The sequence below is a fragment of the Lepisma saccharinum genome, chromosome 11, assembly GCF_977018435.1.
Source record: "Lepisma saccharinum chromosome 11, izLepSacc3.1, whole genome shotgun sequence".
Classification (NCBI taxonomy): domain Eukaryota; kingdom Metazoa; phylum Arthropoda; class Insecta; order Zygentoma; family Lepismatidae; genus Lepisma; species Lepisma saccharinum.
The window spans coordinates 15,427,283-15,454,491 of NC_139239.1; the positions used below are offsets into that span (position 1 = coordinate 15,427,283).

General features: G+C 40.0%; 1 protein-coding gene across 1 annotated transcript in view; it reads right to left on the reverse strand.

Annotated features, from left to right (window-relative positions):
- Nucleotides 1–27,209, reverse strand: part of LOC145995146 (lachesin-like) — a 99,498-nt gene that overhangs the window by 14,647 nt on the left and 57,642 nt on the right. The gene's annotated exons all lie outside the window — the stretch shown is intronic.

The following is a 27,209-nucleotide window of genomic DNA, read 5'->3' on the forward strand; positions in this document are numbered from 1 at the left end:
GCCATTCACGGATGCAGCGTGACACTTTCGCGGAGTCTAATTATGCGAAATTGTGCAAAATTCAAACTTTGTTTTTATTTTGCACGAAACACTATACTTTTTTGATTACATAACATCTATTTTAAAGGAAGCCGGACATTTTGTTGTTGACATTTTGGTGCCAGGTCATTTTGGTGCTAGGACAAATTGGTGTCTTTCACCTTATATCCTTTCACCTCTTACCTCTGTCATTCACTTTCACTTTTCAGTGACTATAAATACTGAATGTTAGTTACTTCCTCATCACTTCAACAATGTGTTATGTAGTGAATAGTTCTCAACTTTTGGAGAGATTTTTGGAGTCTGCTGAATCTGAAGTGGCATCTCATCTGCCGCCTATTGACACAATGAAACAACACTACTCAGAAAGAAGCAGCAGTCTATTACGATTATTAAGTTCTCCGTGGAACTTTGGAATCACTACGAAGCTGTCCTAAATGGAGATGGAAAAACAAACAATGCTGTGGAGGGCTGGCATCGAGGATTCCAGTCGCATGTTTCCGCCGACCATCCCACGATTTGGCGGTTCTGGAAGTCCTGCGTCGGGAAGTATCTCTGAACGAAACTCGCTATGGACAGATAATCAGTGGAATCGTCGAGGGTCCAAGAAAGAGATACAAAAACGGTTGTGTTCGACTTGAAACACTGGTTGCTACATATGATAGGACAGACATCGTTCGCTACCTACGAGGTGTTGCTCGTAACTCGACTCAATAAAGAGAGGTCGATTCAAAAGAACATTATTTTCTTTCTGTGCATCAGTTATATGTTGCACCAAAAACTCTTCTTCTTCTTCTTCTCTTCCATTCCCTTATGCTGTTAAGCGTCGGGTACCTCGTTCTGTCCATCTCATCCACTCCGTCCGGTCTCGACTCATTCTTCCATATTTTAATCCTATCTTTTCTATTCTATCTTCCCATGTATTTCTTGGCCTGCCTCTTCCTACTCTACCCTCAACCCTCATCTCCATCACTTGCTTGGCTTTCCTATCTTCATTCATTCTATTTACATGTCCATACCACTTCAGCTGGCGTTCCTCTACTACGTCAGTCATTGTCTTCTTTTGTTTTACCTCTTCTCTTATTCTTTCATTTCTTATTCTGTCTCTTCGAGTTTTCCCCACTGTTCTTCTAAGATATTTCATCTCTATTGCTTGAAATTTACTTAGATGTTTGTCTTGGAGTGCTAAGCTTTCTGTGCCATAGCCCATGATGGGAACTACAATTGAGTTGTAGAGTTGCATTTTTGTTTTTATACTGATCTCTCTTTTTCCCACCAAAGTATTACTCATTTGATAATATGCTGATGCTGCCTTCTTTGTCCTATTCATTATCTCTTGATCAATTTTCCCACTGTTACTTATGATAGTTCCTAAGTATTCATATGTTTCTACTTTCTCTAGTTGTTTCCCTTCGCATATTATATTCAGGGCTTCATTTTCCTTGTCCTCTTTAGTCACCCGCATGATCTTACTCTTTTCTATATTAATCTTCATGCCTTTCCTTTTAAGTTCTTCATACCATTCTTCCACTGCTTGCTGAAGTCTCTCAGGTGTATCTGATATCAGTACGATATCATCGGCATATAATAGTGATGGATATATACTGGCCTTAATCTCCACATACCTATCTTCGTTCTGTGTGTTCGTCGTTTCATATTTTAGCAATTTCGTCTAAAAAGACGTTAAATAGGATTGGACTGAGGCTATCTCCTTGTTTTATGCCTTTCTCAATGTCAAATTCACCTGAGTATTCGCCATCTACTCTAATTATTCCTACAGGATTATTATATACAATTTTTATTGCATTCAATAATCTTACTGGTACTTTCTTTGCCTCCAATGCTTCCCATACATATTGCCTAGGGACTGAATCAAAAGCAGCTTTTAGGTCTATAAAAGCTAGATATGTGTCCTTGTTCTTGGCAATTCTTTTTTCCATAATCGTTCTTATAGTATATATATGATCTTGTGTTTGCCTTTTAGGGCGGAATGCTGCCTGCTCCTCCTCCATATCTTCCTCCACCACTTTTCTGAGACGTCTTTCTAGTATCCTTGTGTATAATTTATAAGCGACTGATGAGAGGCATATTGCTCTGTAGTTATTACAGTCATAGCTACTGCCCTTCTTATGTAGTGGGATAATGATATTTTTCCTCCATTCATTTGGTATTTTGTTTTCCTTCCATATTCTTTGAAACATCTTGGTTAAATTCTTAACTACTTCCATACCTCCATATTTTATTAATTCTGGATTTATTCCATCTGATCCTGCTGCTTTTCCTGTATTCATCAGTTGTATTGCTATTTGTACTTCATCTTCCTTTATTTCCCCTTCTATATCTGAGTCTTGTACCTCCATGTATGGTCCATATGTCACCCCTACCTCCTCTGGGTTATTATTTTCTTTCTGGAATTTTTCACCATAGTGTTTCCGCCATACATCCAACACATCCTTTTTTCTGTGATCAATTTATCTCCATTTTTAATGGTTCTTATTGTTTTTCCATATTTTCCTCTCAAGTTTTTTACAACTTTCCAAAATTGCCTTGTATTCTTTTCTCTAGCTTTTTCTTCAACCATATTTCCAAATTTTTCCCAGGATGTTATTTTAGCTTCCTTCACTATTTCCTTGACTTCATTTCTTTTTTCAATGTATTTCCTTCTATGTTCTTCTGTCTGAGACATAATATATTTTTTCCATGCTTCCTTTTTGTTTTTTACTTTTTGTTTCACTTCTTCATTCCACCAAGATGTTTTCTTTTTTCTTGTATCTACTATTTTCTTTCCGCATACTTCTTCTGCAGATTTTATGAGTGCCTTTTTAATTCTCTTCCATATTTCTTCTATCTCTAGTTGTTCTACATCTGGTCCTTCTGTCAGTCTGGCTGTTACCTGTTCTTTATACTCTTCCTTCTTCTCTTTTTTCTGTAACTCATTTATCTTAATTGTTTGGTATTTTTTCATTCTGGGCCAAAAACCAAAAACTCCTGGCACCAAAATGTCCTAGACCCCTATTTTAACATTTTGACGTAATTCTGGAATATTCTAAAGCAAATCGGTGGAAGTCGATAAGACTCTCGGTATCGATTCAAAGTGGTATCGGATCAGCTAATTATTTTTTTAATTAATCATAGTTTGCCAGGGATACACTGTTAAGTCAAGAACAACGCGTCAATTTACGTTCAGTCCTATTCAAATGTTAGTTCCTATTCCTCTCCCGTTTGAGTGTCATTGGTATGAACCTTCCACGGTAGCTCATTGGATGCAGACTCGGAGACAGACAAGTTGTCGTTTCAGCACTGATAGGCACTCGGACACCCTAACGAGTTCAGTAGTTAGAGATAAACATCGCTCAGAGAACTTATAACAAGGAGAAATGTTCTCTTGGACAATTGTGGAAACACGCTTCACCAAACTTTTTATCAAAGGCGGAGGAGTAGAAACTTCTGCTGTTCATTGTTAAGTTCCTCTTCAACGAGCATGACAAGAGCAACTTCTTGAAAGAGTCAAGAGAAGACAACGTAACCTGGTTCTATCGAGATAAAGGCTTCCTCCTTTTAACCATTTCGCCTCTTCTTAGAGTTGACGAGCTGTATCTTTACGGGCTACCTTGACCACGAAGAGAAAGGCAGCTCACCGCTCACGAGAAGATCGCAAAATGAGGGTTGCGGACGTGCGGAGGGACAGGGTAAGACCGGTCTATTTGCAGATTTTAGGGGTAGCAGGAAGTCTTCCGCTGAGGTGATTGTGCGTGGGTGTTTAATTGTGATTTTTGGGGGGGATTTTGCATGGTTTTCGTGGTGTTTTAAGAGTTATTGCAGGTGTAAGGAGGAAAGGTGCTACTGTGCATAGTGAAGCGCGTGAGATTACCAGCAAAGTTATTCAATTCTGAAATCGTGAATCTAAAGAAAATAAATCTGTCAATTACGCAGAGCACCAAGCTTGCGGCTGGAGCAACAGGTTTGTCGGAGCCGACAATCAAGAGGATTCGGAAAGAATCGCTTGAACTGAATGATCGGCCACCGATGAGAAAACTTGTTTCCCCCCGGAAAGATTAAGAAATCACCACTTCACCGTAATGTGACTCAATGATTTTGACATGAATGTCATCATGAATTCAATTCGTTTTGAATTATGAATTTGTTTATTTCTCATTGGTTGCTGTTTTTTTCTTTTCAGTGTACAGAATATTTTTGTATTGCTTATCCTGTACATTATTTAGCTGTGTTGTGTCGGAAACGTTCGAATAAAAGGAATTATCAACAATGTCGATATGAATCAATCAGCCCAAAAAATTTCATGCCAAACCTAGTTCGACAAAGTAATGTTTACCATTGTTGACATTTGTAGCTCTGCACATTGTAAGTGTAAATAAATGTTCCTTATTTTTCTTTGCCATTTTCTTCCAACGCCAGTGCTGAAACAGCCAATTCCGTCGTTAAAAATATCTTAAACATTGTAGTTAGTTAGTACAATCGTCAGGTTCTTTATTAAAAGAAATCAAAAGAAAAATCGGTGTACTTTGGCAAGAAATCAACACCAGATTGACGATGATCATACCAGTGACCCAGGGTGCACTCCCGCAACGTTAATAGTTGACGTCACTTGAAATTCAGCAGGGATTTTCTTCTGGGCGGTGACCTGTACATTCCTGTAGTTGCTACTCGCCGTTTGAGTGGTCGACAGCAAGGAGAATGACGCGCAGCCGGTAGCTTGCTACCGTGCAGCAGGGCTTGCGCAGGGTTCACCCGCAAAGATACAACTCGTCAACTCTAGACGCCGGATTCCAATTAGTAACAGTTTACTCGCTTACAATTAGTAATCTTGTTTATGCACATAGGTATTTACACTATTGAGAAGATTTCCATGACAGAATATGAGCCATGGACCATGAGGTATAACGAGCTCGGGAATGTACAATTGTTTCCATCTTTAACCAATTTTGGACATTTTTTCAGACTACATTTTCTTGACCTTTGGGGTTCCAAATCCATAGGCGTATGCGTTATAGAATTGGACTGGTATTGTATTTTATTGTCCGGTATTGCAGGTGAAAGTGGCCAAGGCATTTCAAAATTATCACTTTGTTACTGTACAAGCGCTCCAAATTTAACACATTGTCATTACTTTTATTCGGTGCCAAGTATTGGTGTCATTACGAAAGGGAAAATCGTGTACAGCGAAAGAAGATATGTAATATTTACCGTTTTCGTAGCAAGGGAGGCAACACGGGGGCATTCGGGGTTCGGGCAGAGGCGAAAGGGAAGCGATAGTAGTAAGCAAATGACTGTCGACTTTAGTTCTCGAGCTTGCAGTGGTTCTTCTAATTTTGGTTGAGGTTTGATTGGTTTCGTTTATTTTATTCCGCTTTTCTGCCACTTTAGCTAATCGCGAAGATGAGGATGTATGGTGATCAGACAAGATCAATGAAAGGACAAACATAGATGGAAAACACAAACCCAACTGAGGATTATACTGGTATTGAGTCCAGACGCCAGAGCTTCGCTAGTCTGCAAAATGCAGTCCAGGTGTACTACGTGGACGGGAGGTTGACATTTCGGTGTCCTCGGAAAGGATCATCCTTTACACTCCTATTGATTGACGTGTACAGTCACGGACACTTCTGGGTTGTAATGGCCTCATTTACTTTCAATGGAATCGCTACAACGCAGAAGTGTCCGAGATTTTACAATTTCATATATTCTAGACGGAATATGAAAACTACATAGACGTGACAATTTGAAGCGTAACCAATCACGACTCGAAAATATAACGACTTACTCTACAATAGGCTTAATGTCATTCACCAAAAACAAACCTGATTTGGAGCTAAACCTGTTGGTTCCTGATGTTGTAGACGGGATGATATGGAAGAAGAGACGCAACTAGGAATTGGAACGAAAGCACAGGAATATCAAGCAGTTCCCGCGGAAAAACGAGCCCCGTGGTGTAACGAATCACTCACGTAAATTCGTAACAAACCGGAAAATCAAATTTCGTGCAGGATGGGAACGAAGTCCGTCCGCCATCTTTTTTTTTTGTCTTTTTCGCATTATTTTTCCACTGTCGCTTCTAGCTTCTCAATTTCCCAACATTTCTTTTGTTGTTTACTAATGAAATGCCAAAAGGAAAATTGCCGGAGAAAGAAGAGTGGGACGGGGAGGAGATAGGGGGAGAAAAATCAGAAGTAGAGGGGGGAAAAAGAATTATTTGAAATGAGGCTAATGAAAGTTTGTTAGTTTTTCTTTCTTCCTTTTTTTCTTGAAAGGCTGAAGTTTGGTAAAGTAATTCCAAAAGAAGTTTCCGGAACATACAATAAAAAAAAGTTTCCACCTCTTTCCTGTTGCAATTCTCATTTTTCTTCCAGGGAAAATCTTTTTTCCCCACATTTCCGTGTATTTCTCATGAATTGTTAATGTTGTGTATGTTTATGTGAAGAATTCGGAGGAACGAAACGCCAAGAGACGAAGTGTAGATACAGGGAGAAGAGTGGAAATGAAGTTACGAACATTTCTACCCCGGAGATGTTTGCCCAACAGCTAGAAGCTTCTCGCCTCTATCGTTCCACTGAAAAATTTATCATTTTCTTTGCATAAGAAAGATTTATTCTTTTTTTCATAATTTTGTTTCTGGTTTTTGAGGCTTGGATATATTAACAAAAAATGCAATAATCCTCATTTGGAATGCAAATTTGGTACAGAACGAATTCTGTGGAAGAACAAGAATATACAGCAGCTACTAAGATGACGGTATTGTGAAAGAAGAACCTCACTATCAGTAAAAACAGAATTTAAGATATATACATATGTATTCATATGTACACTCAACGGCGAAAGAAACAGTAGGCGAATTGTCCACCATCATTTTCATTCGGTCTGTATTACACCATGTGATGACAATGAATTGAAATAATGACGTCAATAATCAGAGAACAACGTGGTTTCATTCCTTAAAACAACACAAGATGTAGAATAAAAAAAGGAATTAAAATAGTGGTGGAAAATTTGGCTACCATTATCTATGCCGTTGACTGTACGATAGAACTGTATACTATAAACATATTAAATTGTATTCACTCCCACTCCAATGCAATCAACAAAAGTATTCGTTTAGAGATGAGATCCTCATGGTTCACATGTTTCTCATAGATAAACAAAGAATTCAGCATAGCTACAACAGAAACAAGATGATGTAGATATAATCTGATAAAATGTCCTAATCTAGTCGTCCATCCTCCAAATATTTCACATATTGGTTTGTATCCCACTTTAAACTGTAGGTCCAGTCCCGATCAGCCTTGCTGTTCATAAAGTGGGCTCAAAACACCAACGCAATAAATTCAAATATTTATATCCTAGCTTCTTGATTGATTTGCTTTATTTTACTTCACTTACCCGCCACGTTTGGCTAATCGCGAAGATGAAGATGAAAATGAATGGTGATAATTTGGAATTGATGAAAGGACAATGTCAAACACACATGGACAGCACTCAACATGAATCCCACAGAGGATTATGATAGGTGTGAGTCCAGACGTTAGAGTATCATTAGTATGCAAAGTGCAGTCCTGAGTGTACTAAGTGAAAGGGAACCCGGTATTATGGCGCCCTCATAAAGGGTAACCTCTGTCTCAGCTTGTGTCAGAAATTAATTCAAATATATTTTCTTCATACCATGGATACAAACAATGTTGGATGATAATATCCCCTACAAAGTATTTAAATACAGGCTGACCATAAATTCTGACCTTATTGTTTTCTTATTGCAGGGGAGCTATGGCACTGACAAAAGACGACCGAGTGAAGATAAATTGTTGACGACAGAGGGCAGTGGCGGCCAAGTTCAATAAGATACATCAGAGAGATCAATAAGCAAGCAACAGAGCAGTTGAAAAGTTGCTAAAAATAAATTGGCGAAACAGAATCGGTTCACGATATGCAGTGTTGTGGTAAACCGCCGGTAACTGATAAGGATCAGAACTGTAGTGCTTGCTAAGTTTCATGCCAGCTTTGTGCTTTGTGACTGGTGGTAGACACGTCGAGCACATTTTGCGTTACTACAAATGAGCCCATCTCCATGGATGAGTGGTTAGCACAGACCCTACGGCGCTTATAGTCGTGATTAGCCAAAATGGCAGAAGAGTGACGTGAAATAACCTAATTCAATCAATCAATGTGCTGTTCATCAGTTCTGCCATTGGTCCCGGACTTTAGGGACACCCTGTAGCAGTAAATTATTTTAGCCGATATCATGGAAAGAAACAGGTTCCAGGAATGCAATCCATAAAATTTTGTCCACAATAAGCATTACGAGTTCAACATTTATCTCCGAGCCTTTAAGTGTTATAGCGTCACTCTCATTTTTAGACTAAAGTGTATTGCAGAGCGCGGACTGCACAGAAGCGTTGCACCCGAGTGGCCTGCCATCTATGACCCAATCAGACTTGTGGAAATGTCAGCTTCACGACATTAGGTCTTCAAGGCTCTGAAAACCTTTATTGAACGCACTTGAATGTCCCGAGAAAATGTATTTATTATTATGAGCAAGAAAATTGCTTCAGCACATATTTAACAGACCAAATACTACTTTAACCGGGCAACAAACTCTTTAAAGACAAATGAGGTAGAAAGGCCATACGTGCTGAGAAATAGTGATAGTAATTTTAAGATCTCAAGTTCCTATTTCGAATGAAACTGTGTAAATGAGTATTTGCATATTGTGTCAAAGATTAATATTGATCAACACTGTATCATTCCATGTCAATTTCGTCCATGAGGCTCTGACGTTGGTGCCCAGGGCTAAAAACGTTTGATGAAAAAGTAATATTCCCAGAGTTCATTGCGCCATGAAGGCACATAGAGGGATGAGTGTAGATTTTGATTGATTGATTTGTTTTATTTTACTTCGCTTTTTGTGCCACTTTTGGCTAATTTTCGAAGATGGAGGTGAGTGATAATCTGTTGAAATTGATGAATGGACACTCGCAAACATCCATGCTTAGACTTGGACTCGAACCCGGGACCCTTGGCGTCGTAGCGCGATGTGTTAACCACTCCGCTACGGGGGCCGACATGAGGGTGTAGGATTCTACACTTTAACAGTTTTTGGAAAAGATATGATCAGCACCGCGATCTGAGCCTTTACCCCCGGGTTGCACCCAAGGTAACAATTTATTAGAGACTGAGTGTACTCCAGAGCCATTGTATGCAAGAACAAGGTCGGAAGAAGGCTGACCCATCCCGGGAATCGAACCAATGTCTACCGTGTGGCAGTCATACGCACTATACACAAAAAAATGCATCATCTGAAAAAATGCATAAAGACTGCCTCACAGCTGAAACAAAATGTTTAAGGCCTCATCGATAAAGATGCAGGAAGGTGCATATAAATGCATCGACTGATGCATTGCAATACAGCTCAAAATAGAAAGAAATATCACTTCAATCATACGATATGCTTTCGCGTATGTAAATGATGTACAATTTAAAAATGCATCAAACTGTAAACCTATTTCTTGGCAATGGTCAAGAAAACACATTTAATGCATGAATCGATGCGTTTTAGGGTGTAAGTTTGTCGCCTTGTAATCAAGGAATCCGTGGTTCGGTACCCAGTGTAGGTACAGCCATGGAAAAAAGTTCTTCCCCATAAGGCTTTAATAGGAGCAAGTAATGCAGGAGGGTAGGCAACACATATTGCACCCTTCGATGATCGGGTGATTTTGCCTGTCTTAACACCGAGAAATGTGTTCCACGCGAAGGTCAACATGACAGGAAAGCAAAGAGGGTCACGTGACTATTGGTTACGTGGAGTGTTGTGCTTCTCCACGTCCCCAGTTCTTGATCCACATTGCAGAAAAAGTAGAGCTGCATGCAATATATGAAAATAGGTTGTTTTCAACTACACGCTTAATTATGATTTTCCCAATTGTAAATCTATCAGACGTGTCTCCCGATTTAGTCGGGACAGTCTTTTACTTTGAATTCCTGTTTGTCATAGGCGTAACTTGACGGGAGCAGAAAGGGCATTTATAACCCCCCAAAAAATCAGGTTTCTTAAAGCTGCTAAAACAGGAATTAAATACTATGATTTGACGCGTCCAAAAAAAGTATTATATTGAAAGATTTTTCCCAAATACGTAGATAGCAATTTAATACTTTGAAAGTGTCTCAGATTTGTTTATTGTCACATCTTAGTGTGGCACAGGTCTACTACAAAAGTGGAATTTCGTAACAGAAATATGAACCCACTCCTTTTATTTCGTAGCCGATTTCATCTTGAAACTGAAATTAAGAATATTAGTTAACAATGTCATTGGTAAACAATAAAAAAATGTGTTAGACCCAATTCTTTAATACCTTATCATAATCTTTATCGCAAATTTAAATTTTGTTGTAAGTCCACTTTATGCAAAAAAAAAATAATAATAATAAAGTTCTTACCTGTGCTTGGCGCTACGCCATGAAGGCGTATAGGGGGTGTGGGGGTAACGCCCCACACTTTCTTGATTCGTTCGTGAGTGGGGGTGATGTGATCAGCATCACGCCCCTGACCGCTTTTACCCCAGGGTTTCCCCCAGGTACCCATGTCATTCGACGCTGGGTGGGCGCTGGGGCCGCTTCCAACGTTAGAAAAGTTCCCGGGCTTGAACCGGCCGGGAATCGAACCCGGGGCCTATAGCATGGTAGTCAGACGCGTTACCGACTGAGTCACCGGCACAGATAGACTAATCTGAAGTGCATACAGTTTAAAGTGGGATCCGAACCACTATGTGCGATCACCTGGTATCGTACCCCAGACCCCTTGATTACAAGGCCTTACCACTACGCCATCAGTGAGGCGCACACAATCTTTGTATTTCGACCTTTTTAAACCTATATGTATCATATAAGAGGTTGTTTAACGTTGTTATGCCTCTATGGATTACATTTAGCCAGTATTCGAGCATATAGCGTCAGGTTTAATAGAATATAAGCTTCTCTTCCATGTTTATGGTTTCCTGTCTGCAGTAGAAAAACTGGCAGGTTCCCATAGCTTTTCTTTCAATAGTCTTCCAATGGTTGCATATCATATCACTCAAATTTGATTCATTCGTTTCGAACACAATCCCCGATGGCGCAGTGGGATCGTGGGCGCCTTGTAATTAAGGGATCCCGGGTTCGATACTCGGTGGAGGAACATAGTGGTTCGGATCCCCCTTTAAACTGTAGGTCCATTCACGATTAGCCTAACAGGACATAAAGTGGACTTAAGACACCAAATCAAGCAACCAACACAATCCCGTTATTGTCCAGATTATCGAATCCAGAACCTTCGTCGCGAATAACATAAGCAGGAAGACAACGTGAAATAACCGAACAGAAACAGAACCTAAAACCCACATCGGATAGATTGGATTAAGTCGACGATACAGCACGGGTTCTGAAATGAAAAAGAATACGAAAGTTGAAGGACCTCTATACGCACCCACTTTTCCTCCACTCAATGGGGAAGATATCCTTCTACCTGAGAAGCCTTTACGTAGGAGTGCCCTGAGGGAACTTCAAGGCCACGACGATAAAGTGTTCTACGTGCAATGACGGGACCAAAACATACGTCAGATAGCTGTGTTCCTCCTTATTTCGTACGCCATTGATTACTGGAACACGTGACCTCGTCTTTGGTAGAGCAGAAGCCTGCTTGCTTGCCACCACCCTTTAGTTCAGTGACCTTTGCCCGTAGTCAGCAAGAGTGAATGACTCACCATATACTTGTTGTCTGTGAGGCTACACAAGAATAGATATTTCGTTAGTGGCTGTAAGTATTGTTTCATCTGCAGTTATATCAGTTAACATTTCAATAGTTTCCTTCCTAATGGTTACGTTAGTGATAAACATGTAAATTAGTTCTCTAGAGTGAACGTTTTATCTATTTGAACGGGGGATTTTTATACAGCCTGCATGTATTATTTTTTCCTGAAAGCCCGACCCTGTGGCCGAGTGGTTAGCACATCGCGCTGCGACGCCAAGGGTCCCGGGTTCGAATCCCGGTCGGGTATGGTTGTTTGTGAATGTCCATTTTCATCCATTTCATCATTTCATCACTCATCCTCATCTTCGCAAATTAGCCAAGAGGCACAAAACGCGAAGTAAAATAAACTAAATCAATCAATCAATCAATCAATTTTTCCTGAAACAAGAAGAAATTCGAAGACGCAAAAAGAGTTGTATAAGAGTAGTTAACAAAAGGAAAAAAGAAGAAGAAAACGAAAATGTAAATGCTGAAATAAATTATGGTAGAGATCGAGTGAATAACATTTTGTCATGGGTCCTCCTCGATGGCGTAGTGATAACGTCGTCGCCTTGTAATCAGTGGATCCCGGGTTTGATACACGGTGGATGCACATAGTGGTTAGTATCCCACTTTAAACTAAAGGTCGAGTCCAGATTAGCATATCTGTGCACCAAACCAAAACTAAGAAAGAAATTGTCACAGTGCAAGAAAATTTCATGTTCAACCAGATACGAAACAAAATGGAATAATATATTGCAGGTTGGAGTTCACATCTGTAGCATCTAACCAGCACAATTATGAATCGCAACATATCGTATCAGATCCATTTTTATTATACATGTATGATAATATAAGAGAAGTAGAGGAAAGAGAAAACCAAGCGAAACACGGACGCCTTCTCCAGAATTTCAAATCTCGTTACGTAAGGTTCTGGGTTGGAGTCTAGAACAGGCATGACTTTCTTGTTCTTGCCCTTTTATCTGCTTCATTTCATCATAATTCATCGTTATGGTTTACCTGCAGGGGAAGAATAATGACAATAATTGTCAATACAAAGCCAATGACAAACAGAACAACTCTATTACGGAGGTGCCAAGAAGAAACGAGACTTTACAGTTTCTCCGTCTCTCGGTTTGTCGAATTGAAAATTGCTCTCCCGTTCTCGGTCTCGATTAGTTAAATATAGAAATCGAAAATGTATGTGAATGAATATACATGTATTTTTTATATTCCGGTTTTGTAGGAGATTTCGTGAGAGATGAAATAAGTACTCTTGCATCGTATTTATTTTTATAATTTTTATTCCCTGTTCGATGATAGCAACGATAAGGACGAGTGACCATTACATGAAATTGATGACGAAATAATCAAACACCCCCGACAAGGACGGTACTCAAACCCGGGAACTTTTGCGACGATATCGAACGTCAATCACTTAATGAGCTTGACCACCGAGCCTGCTTAATGTTGTTTCTGTCAGGTAATTCGTAATAATATCCCACATTCACTATCATTTGCTTCATAATTTATCTTATTGTTGTGATTAACCTGAATTCAAAGAATTAGTTGAAAGGCAAAAATGCAAGATTGAATGTCTCTGATGTTACTTCGTGCCGAATAATATGACGTGGTATTATGATATGAATTTATTAATCATATAATATGCCTATTCATTCCATTGATTGATCCCAATTGAGCACACAAAATATGCTATAATGTCCACTCCATGGAGGAGTGGTTAGCACAGCGCGCTACGATGCCATGGGTCCCTGGTTAGAATCTCGACTTGGGCGTGGGTGTCCTTGGTAAGTGTCCCTTCATCAATTTCATCATAGCATCACTCATCTTCATCGTAGCTATTTGCCAAAAGTGAAAGAATAGCAAATCTAAATAACAAACATCCAATCAAATCGAACATCTCTACCGATTTAATTCTATACGGTACCGAATTCCCACTTTATTACTGCATCTTAAGTCATTTTACAGCATCTCAATTGTTTTCCGATTCGAAAACATTTCGAATGTTGTTTTGTGCAGTTGATTGTGCATTGTTTCGTTGTTTTGATTGTTTATTTAACGTCGCATTAATTAGTTTTAAACCAATCGTGACGGGGGGAGCAAGAGCACAAAGAAAGCGAAACAAGGAAGAGACCACGGCTTTCTTTAAAGATAGCATCCCGTGAATACAACTCAAGTGACTGCAGAATATTATGAATAAAATTTATTTCGCTTTTTCCTTTTATTTCTGTTTCAGTTATTTTACTTCGCTTTTCTTCTACCACTCGCGTTACTTGTGTCGGTGAGGAAGAATTATAAACTCGTGAAATGGACGATGGTACAAAGAAATATATGCCTCTCTCACGGTTCGAAGCTGTCAGTACAAAATATTGTCTTATTTTTAAAATTTACGGGCAAATATGGTTTGTCACGTAGCAATTTTCGCTTATCTATTTCTCAAGGGGTTCCATTGCCTCTCTGATGTCGTAGTGGTAACGTCTTCGCCATGTAATGAAAGGCTTCCGAATTCAATACCAAATAGAGAGGCATTTGGTTCGGATCCCATTTTAATCTGTAGGTCCAGTGCGTGAACTTGACTTAAACAATTAACGTGTGGCATGTGGTCTGTGATGAGAACCATCATTTCAGCGAACCTTCTTGACGATGACTCTAATATCACTGGAAAGAATAGTATTTCCTTACGAGTAGCTCTTGTCAAGAAACCAGTTCCTGAAATTTTCTTCCGGAGGCATCGTAGCACCCAGCTATTTGTTGTGGCTGGGGCACGAGTCATGTGACTCATGCTATCAAAGCTCAATCCTTCCCGAGAACTCAGAATCACCAGGCAAACTTAAGCGAATATTTTGTTATTTGGGTTACATAAACAACAGGCTTTAAGACGTTACGAAATTCTACGTCCCGTGGCCCAGGTATTTTTTTCTAAGACTGTACTTATATTCTGTCGCTGAAAACTCTGAAGAGAGCGAATGAAAACCACTCTTTGAGCAAGTGGCGACTCGAGAGGTCTCGACCAATGAACTCGCGAGATTAGAAGTGAGTGCAGCCTTTTGCAGCAGAGCGGACTGCCTTGCTCAACAAACTAAGTTTCTCCACTTCTCTTCTGCTATGCGCGGCCTTGCTCTACAGATTATAGAGATAGAGTTAAGTAGAATCCGAACCACTATGCACCAGAATGCATCGATTGATGCACTAAAGTGCGTTTCGTAGCTTCTTCAAGGAATCAGATTCACATTTGATGCATTTCGGTGCATTTTTGTATGTCCTGAAAGAAACACCAAAGTGCATCATTTGATTCAATAGAGGATTTCTTTCAGTCGAGATGCACTTTAATGCATCAGCTGATGCGTTTTGATGCACCTTGATGGGTTTTGATGAACCTTCCTGCAAATTTTTTGATGATTCACTTCAACGTTTTGTCTGAGCTACATAAAGTCTGAGGCTCAGACCAAACGCTTAAGTGCATCATCCAAAAATATGCAGGAAGTTGCATCAAGGTGTATCAACTGATGCATTAAATTGCATGTCGACTAAAAGAAATCCTCTATTGAATCAAATGATGCACTTTGCTGTTTTTTTAACGACATACCAAAATGCATCAAATGTGAATCTGATTCTTTGAAGAAGCTACAAAACACACTTTAGTGCATCACTCGGTGCATTCTGGTGCATCAATCGATATGATGCATTTAGTTCTCTGTGTGTATGTACCGACTGGACTATTGCGGTTCATGCTGGAAAAGCGGGGTAAAAAAAGGAGCAGACGTCTCAAGGAGGTGCGATGGTCTAATCTTAGACTTTTAGAACAAACGATTGCTTTATATAACGCCTCGGGGGAAGTGTGGTAGGGGGAGAGATGACCTCCGCCCTTTCCCATAATCCTCACCCATGACCTTCGCTGACACAATCTTCCCAGAGGACACGTGCGACAAAACCCAGAGCGTCAATCGCTTTGTTCGCTGCACAGTCTAGCCACAAGAGTGACCCCCTCCACTTCACGCACTTTACCACTTTACATTAATGCCCGTAGCGTCCCCTACAAAAGGCTCGTTTGCTTTGCAATTTCTTCCGGCGGTGACTTTCGCTCTGGGCAACTTCCCTACTTCGCTCATCTGTGCCGCGAGAGGCCTCTGGCTAATTGAAGTCAACCTGCTCGATCCCTGCCGCGACCCCGGCGAAAGTCGCGCCAGCACCGACAACGGAGAGGTGGGCGCACCTCCATCGTGGCTCCGAAGATGAAATTAATTACAGGGAAATTATCTCCGGAACGCAGAGAGGCGGGATTGATGGAGAGGACTAGGTCGCGATGTGAAAGTGGAAGGATGTTTTAATGGATAGAGATGATTTTTTTCCCTTCCGTGGACCGCGAGTGGATGTTGGTAGACGGATTGCGTCAATGAGATAAATTAGCCCTTTCCTCGTGTAGCCGATCTTCGTGGCGGTGTGGTTCGGGTCACGGGTTCGAATCCCGACTTGGGCATAGGTATTCTTTGTGAGTGTCCCTTCATGAATTTCATCACATCATCACTCATGTCCCGGATTCAATACCCGGTGGAGGCACACAGTGGTTCGTATCCCACTGTAGGTCCAGTCCCGATTAGCCTTACTGTGCATAAAGTGGACTTAAAACACCAACACACCTCATTACTCATCATTATTTTCGTGATTAGCTAAAAGTGGCAGAAAATCGAAGTAAAATAAACAAATTCAATCAACCAACTCTTTCCTTCTGTAGCAGTGAACAAGTAACTCAGATGACCTTTACTCTGCCGATTGGATCGTCAGAAAGTAACCCCGGTTTAGCCGAGGCCTTTGGCGCGAATTTTAAATTCGTACACTTATTTTTCAAAAAAATGTTATAACTCGTAGACTATTTGACCTATCTACTTCGGGTAACTTTTGTTTTTCAGCTAAAACATCAGGGCATGCAACTGTGTAGAAATCAAAACGTAAACGCCAATAACAGGGGTTGGCTGGACCGCGGCCCCCAACTTTCAATTAAAAAATCATAAAAATGGGGCGTTTTTTTACATATTCTATAATGTAATGCACCCAGGAACATGAAATCACTTTCATTCGGTTTAGAATAGACCATTCTTTGAAAATAAGGCTAAAATTTGCCTCCCCTTCCAAAAATAGCGAGGTAAGAGGGGGCAAACTCCCCATGTTTATGATTCTTTCCATTGAAAGTTGGTGGTCGCGGCCCACCCAACCCCTCTTATTGCCTTTGGCGTTTTAATTTTTGCACCGTTGCATGCCCTGGTGTTCTAGCTGCAAAACAAAAGTTACCCGAAATAGATTGGTCAAATAGTCTACGAGTTATAACATTTTATGTCAAATAAGTGTACGAATTTAAAATTCGCGCCAGCTTCCATACGTAACTTTGAAGTCGAGGGGGGGAGGATGTCCTGGGAGGGTGGGTTTCCTTCCAAATGACATTTCAAAGTCCTATCTGAACATCTGTCAGCGTTTATAACCTCGCATGCAAGTATGAAGGTCCTAATAGCACATACATTTTTTAATCAGCAGATGGTCCCGTACGGGACAATCGGCGGACTAGGCCTACATTTTCGATCGTCCCGTAGGGGACCATTGGTAGTTAAGTCGAATATTTCCTGGACATTATCAATTGTCTAGTGCTTCTAGCTACACTTATTCTAACACACTAAATTTCGAGACAATACCACTTTTCTCGTCTTCAAGTGAACAATTTCCTTTTTGCCTGTGGTGGGGATCTATCTTAGATTTTACTATACACCCATTGCGCTAACCAACTACTCCACAAGCTGAGGTGGCTGAAACGTAGTGTTGATCATATCACCTACGCTATGTCCGAGAACGAGAATATGAAGATACTTACCTCCCCAGTGAGGCAATGCATACGAAAGAATTTTGTCATATTTGCCTATGTGTCGTATAGAAGTATAATTCTTGTTGTATTTGTAGACCGTTTTTTAATATTACGCTAGTGCTGACCTCCGTGGCGGAGTGGTTAGCATAGCGCGCGAAGATGTCAGGACCCCGAGTTCGAATCCTAGCCTGGACATGCGTGCTCTTTGTAAGTGTTCCTTCATATGTTTCATTATACCAGTCATCCTCATCGTCGATATTAGCCAAACGTGGCTGAAATTCGTCATTAAATAAGAAAAATGAAGGAAAACATTTCGCTAGATTTGGAAGTGGCTGTAATAATATTTTATCAACTACGCAAACATTTGTTCATAGTTCAGAGATTTCCACACTAGAATTCCGTACGCTTTGCAAACACACTTTGGTCTACAACACCGTCATGAACAGGCGGATCGAAAACTTACTTTTTTTCCCTTTGAAAAAGGAAGCACAAAAGTGTTCTGCGAATCCTCATCCCTCATCTCACAACTTTCTCCTTTCTTAACTGTTTCTTATGTCAGCGTTTGTTCTCCCGACGATAAAGCACGTATCAAGTTCGAAATACCTCTTAATCTCTCATTTTTCAAGGCTTACCTCGGAAGCTCATCTCCTAGTGGAGTGTCTTGAACAAGTGATTCTTTGTGCGATCAAAGAAAGAAACGAAAAAGAGAGAGCGAATGCGGAGATTGGTACAGAAGAAACTGACGAACTAAAAAAAAAACGTAACGGTAAAAAAAAGTTTAAAAAATATTTTTCAGATGTTTTCGACGTCATGTCCCATGTGGAACTTCGGAAAAGTATTAAGGGGAATTTCAAGAGAGAGAGAGTGACAGAACTACATTTTGTTCCTCGTTCCTTTGACAGAGGACCAAAAACTAAAGCGAAACATAATGAAACGAAATAACAAAAAGAGATAACACTAGACAAACCGAATTGAAACGATCTCATATTTCATACAGACGGTATTGGTTTTTCTTGTGCTTCTGGCAGAAAGTACTACTCGAGCTTCTCATGCCAGGTTTGTCGGTTGAAGTGGAAAAGGATTCGCTTCTATATTTCATCCGTTTAATAATGCCACGTCTGTTGTGTTAAGTCAAAGAGGAGAAACAGAGGGTCGATTCAGCACAGACGAGATCCCATCAAAGGTCGCGGATGCAGCAGTCGTCGGATAATAACGTCCAGGCACAATTGAATCAGTTGCGAAAGAAGCGCTGGAAACGAAAGCGATTTCCAATAGTTCCTTATGGACAATTTTACCAAGTTGAAGTTAATGATCTCAAGCCGTATTGTAGTTCCTGGTTCTCTAAAGGCAACCAGACTCCCAATATTTATGAAGTACAGTAGAGCGTCGATTATCCGAAGTAATTGGGGGACATGGGTGTTCGGAAAACTGTAAATTGCAGTAAATTTATTCATAAAAACAGGCATCTCTTTAAGTATTACAAAGTAACGTACAAAGGCAACTTTAGTAGGAATATATAGTATGTGGTACAGTTTATTAAACAAAAATATGTACATATTACATACGCATTTTGCATGAACAATACATACACCGACAGAAGTGTGCTGATTGTTGAAACACAGCGACTGGCGGCTTGGCCGGTCAGCAGCGCCTTATGAAGGCCCCATTAGAAGCAATGTTCCGCCAGCGGTGGCTCAGTGCGGCGACTACTGTGGGAAACTTGGTTTGGGAGTGAGGGGGATGATGGACGGTAGGGTGGGAGAGTAACAGGTGCGAGCGAGTACACAGTTCGGTTAAGCGGTCGTTCGGTTGACCGACGTTCGGATAATCGACGCTCTACTGTATATGCTATCTCGTTTTCAGTTCTAGAGCGAAATTCGCGAAGGAACATTCTTATTAAGATTATTATTAAAATAATTTTAGAAGCAGGAAAGAGGTTTGTATGTTGGAGCTACGAAAACTAAACACATGCTTACAAGGTTAGTAAGTTGGCACTGAGAAAACTAATTCGTGCTCATAACGTTAGGAAGTCAGCATTGAAAAAACTAAATAATGCTAATAAGTAGGGAAAGTATTTTAAGGTTCAAAATTATGGTCGGAAAAAGTAAAAAGGTTTTTGAAAATGTTTTCCAAAAGGTGCTGATAAAATTCTTTATTCAATTCTCTCTTCTTCTGCGCTTTCTGTATATAACGCGCGCGGACCGCATAGAGAACTGTGGTTCTGCCGAATAGGTTTTGTTGAAGTTTGTGTTTTCTCTCGCGGGTTTTGCTACATTATCTTGAGAACCATTGGGGCTGCAATACCATTTTCATAGCTCTCGTTCTGCTCTACAAAATGAGACTATAGGATTTTATGTAGGTGCTCCAGAAGTGAAAATCATTTATTTTTCTGTCGAAATTTTTAACAAAAATGAAAGGAAGGAGAAATGTGCTGAAACATCAAAGAGGGGTTAGAAAGGAGATAAATATGATAATCTGACGAAAAGGTGCAAAGAGGTGAAACAAAGTGTGTTCATTTTAGTTGATTACATTTCCTAAAATACATATCTCCAACGATCGGCGTGAAAACAGCTATATTTTTGGAAAGGTGCTGCACCTTAAAATCCTTTCCCTACTAATAAGGTTTGGCTGTTAGGATTAAGAAAACGAAATACATGCTTGAAAGGTTTGGAAGTTAGCACTGTGAAAACTAAATACATGCTTGCAATGTTTGGAAGTTAGAACTGAGAAAAAATAAATACATGCTTACAAGGTTTGGAAGTTAGGACTAAGAAAACTAATTACATGCGTACAAGGTTTGGAAGTTAACATTGAGAAAACTAAATATGTGGTTGCAGTCCGAAACCATGTGGCAAGTATTAATCAAAACCTAATTACAAAAAGCATTTCAACCAGTTTCTGAATTCACATACGTAGGAGTAATATAAACTCATCGATTTTAATGGTGAAATTAAAAGCAGACTTTATTTCTGCTTCTATCTTTATAAGTTTACGTTGCTTTCAACATATCAATGTTAGTCGCGACAAAGAAGATGAATAATGAACTGATGAAACAAACCCAAGGGTGAATTCACCCAATGAGACTTCCATGCAATGACGCAAGAACTATTTATATTTCTCGGTAACTTCCTTTACGGGCCACGCAGCCATAGGCGGAGTTCTGGAGGGGCTAGGGGGGGGGGCTGACCCACAACTTAAAGAAGACTAAAAAATAACACATGATTAAGTTCAGTTACTACATTTTTGTTATGAAGCCATACCGCAAATCTTGACGTTTGGCATGATGGCATGTGCGGTAATTGCGCCGCAATAGCGGGTCTTAGACGATTTGATTGATGTGTACAGTTTGAAGAAAGAAAAACGTAAAATGACTTTGTGTTGAGTCAACAGTTACTGCTGAGGCACCAAAAGAACTTTTCAATTTAATTTTTATAAAATTTCTGAAGCTTACTATTGCACCGTAACTTTTTAAAGTAATACGAGTATTGTATAAATATAAAAATGAAATGCAAAATGCAATAATCGTACTGTCTTGCTTACTTTAAAAGTGACAACCAATATACTAATTAATATTTGTTTACTTAAGCTAGGAAATTTAACATTTTCAAATCTAAAAGGCCTAAAACTCAGTGTTTATAAGTTATTTTTTTTTAAAAAAAAAAAATTCCGGGGGAAGGCCTCCGGACCCCTTATAAACTAGGGTATGTTCAATAACCCTCAGGTACATCATATGCTTCTCCCAGAGTCTGCCCCCCCAAAGCAAAAGCTCAAACTCCGCCCATGCCTACAGCTCCCAAGTTTTAAAATAAAACTTTCATAATCTTGTACTGCCAATACAAGATCACGATTATTTTTACATATTTGATGGCTATTTTCAATACAGTTTCAATAGGAACAAATAATCTCTAGGCTTCATTCAATCATTTTCCACTATTTCAAACAGTTTTCATTTCGTTACAAAGTTTCTCAAGAGCTCAGATTAAGTCAAGTAAATACTCTAACTATACTGAACGCAACTTCAACTGGCGGCTGACCTTGACGGCTATTTCTGTCCCCCAATCGTCTTCGGGGGGTGGCTCGATGGATGTCAACAAACTCAGTTGCGAGGCAAAAGCTGAAGGGGTCACATCGCTCTCCCGAAGCAACGTTGCCAAGCGTACTTCTGCTTTGGCAAATTGTCTATTTGCGTGTTTGTAGAGTGTTTACGTGTGAAACTCCCTCGTGTAGAACCGCGTGTGCAGTTGCACCATTAATCTCCGATGATTTCTGGTGCTGACAATATCGTTACCCGAAAAGACTCTTTCTCGATTTACAGTATGTTTGGCAATATGTGGTGTACCCAACGCTCATTTGTTTCGTCCCGCGAACAACGTTCGGTACCTTGTGACTCGAAAATTCCCGATCTCAGTCGAAGAAAGTTCAACTAATCGCTCATTCGCTGTTTCCCATCCGCCAATTGGAGTTGCTTTGAGTATAGTACTACAAGAAGGGTAAGTGTGGTTTCCATTCATGTATATGGAGGTTACTTACGGGGTGAACAGAGGGTACAATTCGGATCAAAGGATATAGAGGGTACTGTACACCATCCTCCAGATTTTGGAGAGTAGAATGTACCCCTGTGCCCCCAGTTAAAGCGCCATTGCTTCCATTTACCTAGCGCTAGTTTCATGACATCCCAAGCCACAGGTATCTAGACAACAGCAAAAGCAAAGCACTTAAAGATCACTCGAATTTTCCGGAAGGAATTCTAAAGAGTTGGAAGATTTCAAAATTTGGAATATCGTAGTGAATTTTCGAGAGACAAAGTTCGAGCATCACCATAACGCAGGCGGGTTGGGATTCTACAGCTGAACCAAAATAAGAGTGTCCCCGGAAAGTCGCAAACTAAAGTGCACAGTCATTTGTGTTACCTCCTCCCGCTTCCCCTTCTCTCGTGCCTTTTGACAGTGCTGCCCAATTATCAAAACGCTAGCAATGCAAGCAGCTGATTGCATCGCCCCCCGCCAGCGTACGGTTAAAAAATCGACCAGAGCGCCACAGAGGTATACTTATCGTGGTCAAGCTCTACGCAGGTTAAGACTAGAACCAAGACAGCTGGGGGGCATTGACCCACAAAACATTATATTTTCATATCCGAGAAGAGATTTTCTTATTGTAATAAAATGTAATAAACCAAACCCTCTAAAGTGAAAAACGGCCCATTTGTTTCAATGTACCCTTGAATTACATTCTGGAACTCGCGTGAATAAGGAACAATGTAGCATCTTTATAGCAGAGGTATAATTTCTTATATCCTTTGTAACAAGTTCAAGGTAACTGTAATCAAACGTAAAACAATCTCCGGATTAACATACATACACTTTCCAAAAGGCGAAATTACGTTTTACGATGAAGGAAGCGTCATTCAGATAGGTAAAAGCCCCCTTTCCAACTTAATTGCCTCGCCAAAAATACCTGTCTTATTTAAACGCGGCGCATTCCTCTAATGGAACACACCAGGTACTGACTAAGTGGGTAGCTATTATTTTAACTTGGTCCTCGTCCCAGTATGTCGCGGAAAATGCAAATGGGATCGTAAAAACAAACATGTAAATGAGTTTTCTGCGGTCGGTTCGAAATGGAAAGCTCAGTATGTCATTATGCGCTGGAAGAACTACCTCTTTGTCTAACCTACCTACACACACACACCTGTTATTATGTCCGTACAGAAGGTCGTCAGGAACATAGCCTGGGAAGCTTAACACAAGAAGGGTTGACATAATATAACAAGAGATAGAAATTGATGATCTTTAGAACCTTAGCATGGTCACTCAGAGCTCTTCTGAAAAAGGCCATAATTTTACACTTATTTTCCATCCACTGCGAGAACGACGCTAATGTTAACAAAACCATGTGATTTCTTAGAAAGAGTTTTTCTTATGTGATAGTTAAGTTTTCTCGTCCCCATACTGGGGTAAGTTAGGATCTGGTGTATAATTCCCTTTCCCATGAACCCTATAGGTGTGAAGCTTTGCTTCTAGTGAAAGAAGAAACTCGCTCATCTATAATAAAGGGTAGGTAAAACATTGATTTATTTTGCTATTTTGCCATTTTTGACTAATTGCGAAGATGAGGATGAGTGATAATATGATGAAATTGATGAAGGGACACTCGCAAAGAACACACCGGAGGTCGAGGGTAGGAGAAACACGTTCTAAGGTATGGCGTGAATACTTGCACTTTCACTGTAAAGGGAACAAAAAAACTCCTTCCACAAGGGTGAGGGAAAATTCACCCCAATGTAAGGTTAGAAAAACTCACCCCAACGTGGGGTAAGGAAACTTGTGGACGGCTATTTGCGACAAGCTAAAATCACTCCAAAAATGACTTTCCACACCTTCATTTTCCTCCGTACGGATACTGCTTAAGCATTAACTGATTTCGCCAACATTTCGAAGTGTGCCTCACATTCCTGAGCAACCATGGCCTTCGTAAGTGACAGTAGAATACATTTCCAGTATCATGAGTTGTAAAAAGGAAGTAGGGGAGAGAAAAAGAGGGGGGAGAGAGCGAAGGGAGGATATCGCAGGTGAGAGGTGAGGGAGAGTCGGTGTTTGGCTTTGGGAGCGAGAGGATAGGAGAGAAGTTCAAGAGATTGACGAGGAGACTGGGTGTGTGAGTGAACATAGAGAATTATCCATCAACTAGTCAAATGCGAGACAAGTAATTCCTTTCATTAATTATGTCCCTGCCGGTTCAGTCTTAAAGATCATAAAAACTCCAATCTGTGTGTCGCCATTCATTTAAGAGTTGTATAGTTTACCACTTATCTAGGTACCTCTCCTGATGAAGAAAAATTAAGGCTAAATCTAAGCGAGTAGCTATGAGCTAACGCCGCCCAGGATGCGAGCCCAGTACCGTTGAGGTGATGTTATACGATTTCATTGCACGGTTCCACTATTTTACTCTAATTCCGATATGTACACTCCGCGGCAAAAAATAATCGCTCCTTAGTAATAAAGCGTAAAAATTTTCTTTGAAGCAGTATTTCTTCATTTGTGGATTTACTTCAACAATGTAATATTTACAACAGTTAGGGTGTGATCTTTTAAATTACATGCTATGTAGATGAAGAAGAGAGTTCTTACATTTTCCTACATTTTTGCACATTATTATTCTTATTACTATTGTGACACAAATTACGTTTATTCTTGGTTATTATATTTTTATTGCAAACGTAGAGTATATTACATTTTTCAAGAAATAAATAAACAATAACGGAAGGCAGTAAAGGCCATAAAACTTAACAATTTAATCAACTAACCGCTTTCTTTGTTGATTTCTTCATAATTACCTTCATTGTTAGAGTAAGTAAAATATCAGAAAATGTTAAAATTACGTGTACAATTATAAAAATAATTACAAAAAAATAAAACATACTGCTTGAACGAAAATATTATTTTTATCACTAGGGATGATTCTTTTTGTCGCGGAGTGTATTATGCCTGTTGCATTTATTCAGCTTTGTATTTTCCGTTATTGACACGCGAAGTCAGTTTCGAGACAACATGAAAGTGCATTAATAAAGAAAGAATTGTGCTATTAAGGTTCACTCTTGCACCAGGACAACAGGAGGATCAAGAAATGTCCAGTCTGAAAATGGAAAAGCGAATGCAAAAGAGTCGGACGGTAGAAGAACATCCGCTGCCACATTAATATTCGTAACTGTCCATCAAGTCCAAATTTTACTCAGGAGAGATGCTCGGTCATTCCATTCCAATTTTCGTGAATAGACCTACCTCTCCCTTCTCTCTCTCCCCCTCTACTTCTCGAGGTCACGCCAAGGAAAACGGAGCAGAAAGCGAAATAAAATGGATGTCAAGCCCTCCTGCTTTCTTGATCCACAAGGAGAAGAGCTTTGGAAGGTAAAAGGAATGATGATTTTTTCTAGTCGGACGACGCAACGTCTCATGTAATTTGGTTCGGTGGACGCTTGCCGTGGTGGAGACGCCAAAAGGAATTCTCGGGCAGGAAGAGGACGAAGTAATCCAACTGTCGAGGGACGAAGATGACCTGAAGGCTGAAGTACATGTCTTTGGTTCCTGGAATCGAAATAAACCACCAGCATGGGTCATTCGTTTGATAGGATCAAATGTGGGTTCCAATCGGCATGTTGTTTTGATGTTTTAGCGTGTAAACCAGACTTTAGTATATCGCTTGCACATACGGTGCGAGCTTTCCACCTGCACAGTGTGCCTCAAATTTACAGAACCGACCTCCGTAGCGGAGTGGTTAGCAATCCGCTACGACGCCAGTGGTCCGCGGCCTGAGCATGGGTGTTTTTTGCGAGTGTCCCTCCATCAATATAATCATATTGTCACTCATCCTCATCGTCGCGATTAGCCAAAAGTGGGAGAAAAACAACGCTAAATAACAAGAATCAAATCAAATCGTATTTCTTTTACCATGATTACACCACCAGAGTGCACTGCAACTAACGAATCAGTTGACCAGATGTTGCGCAATGTTCGAACGCGACCGGCGAAGCCTCTTTCTGCTACAGTACCGCTGCTCACTCTGCAGTACACACGTGCATACGAGAGCGCTCTTCCACAAATACAGCAGGTTGTCCAGGTCTGGTGTGTATTTAGGTTCAGCGATAAGATAGCGCCAATCTTTTTAGTCACATAGCTTCGAGTAGACCACAGACAAGCAGGTTGCATAACGTATAGTTTGTTAACTCAGTATAGAAGAAACACCATTGCTATTTGAGCATAATTGTTTACTGCAAAGACTTTATAAGTAATCAACAGATGCAGCTTTTATAGCATATGATTGAAAAACAAATTGAAAAACTGTTACTAAATCACGAATGAAATACTAACACTGTAAATTACAAAAAAAATTGAAAGTACCTGTAATTGTACGGTTTGTAATCAAAAATGAAACTGTACTGTACGCTCTAGATACCAATGTATATAGTTCACATGCAGTAACATAAATTCAATTTTCAAATCACTACATGATTTTTGTCTTTTTATCAGAGATTCAGTGTTCACCACGCTCGCCAACTACAACTGTGGTTCATTAGATTATTGGGTGTATAATTAATAAAGAGGTTGGAAACACTTCATATCTCGTAGTAGGTGGAGAGAAACAGTGCCAAAGCGAGAGGATTGATCGAAGGAAATCACAATTTAAGCTTTGTCAAAATATTGTGCATTTTCTCCGTTCGAATGTTGGCAGGTCCCCTCCCTTTGAAGTTTCCTGGGTGCGACGACAAGGTGAAATTTGTCCAGCGAGTTCTTAAGAAACATCAAAGAGAATTGAGCATCAGAATTTTCCGGAGCTTTTTTGATCCGAGTTTCAGTCAAGAGCGACATAAGGCGACTAGGTTTGGGAGTAAGAGCACGATTCTTGTACGTGATATGCAGGTGTTAGTCCTGCATATAAAGAAATTATGTCAATATATCAAGACATTTATTAACGTATTAGCATATAGAGATGTACTGACGGATAGTATAAAATGACGTTCTATCATTAATACTGATA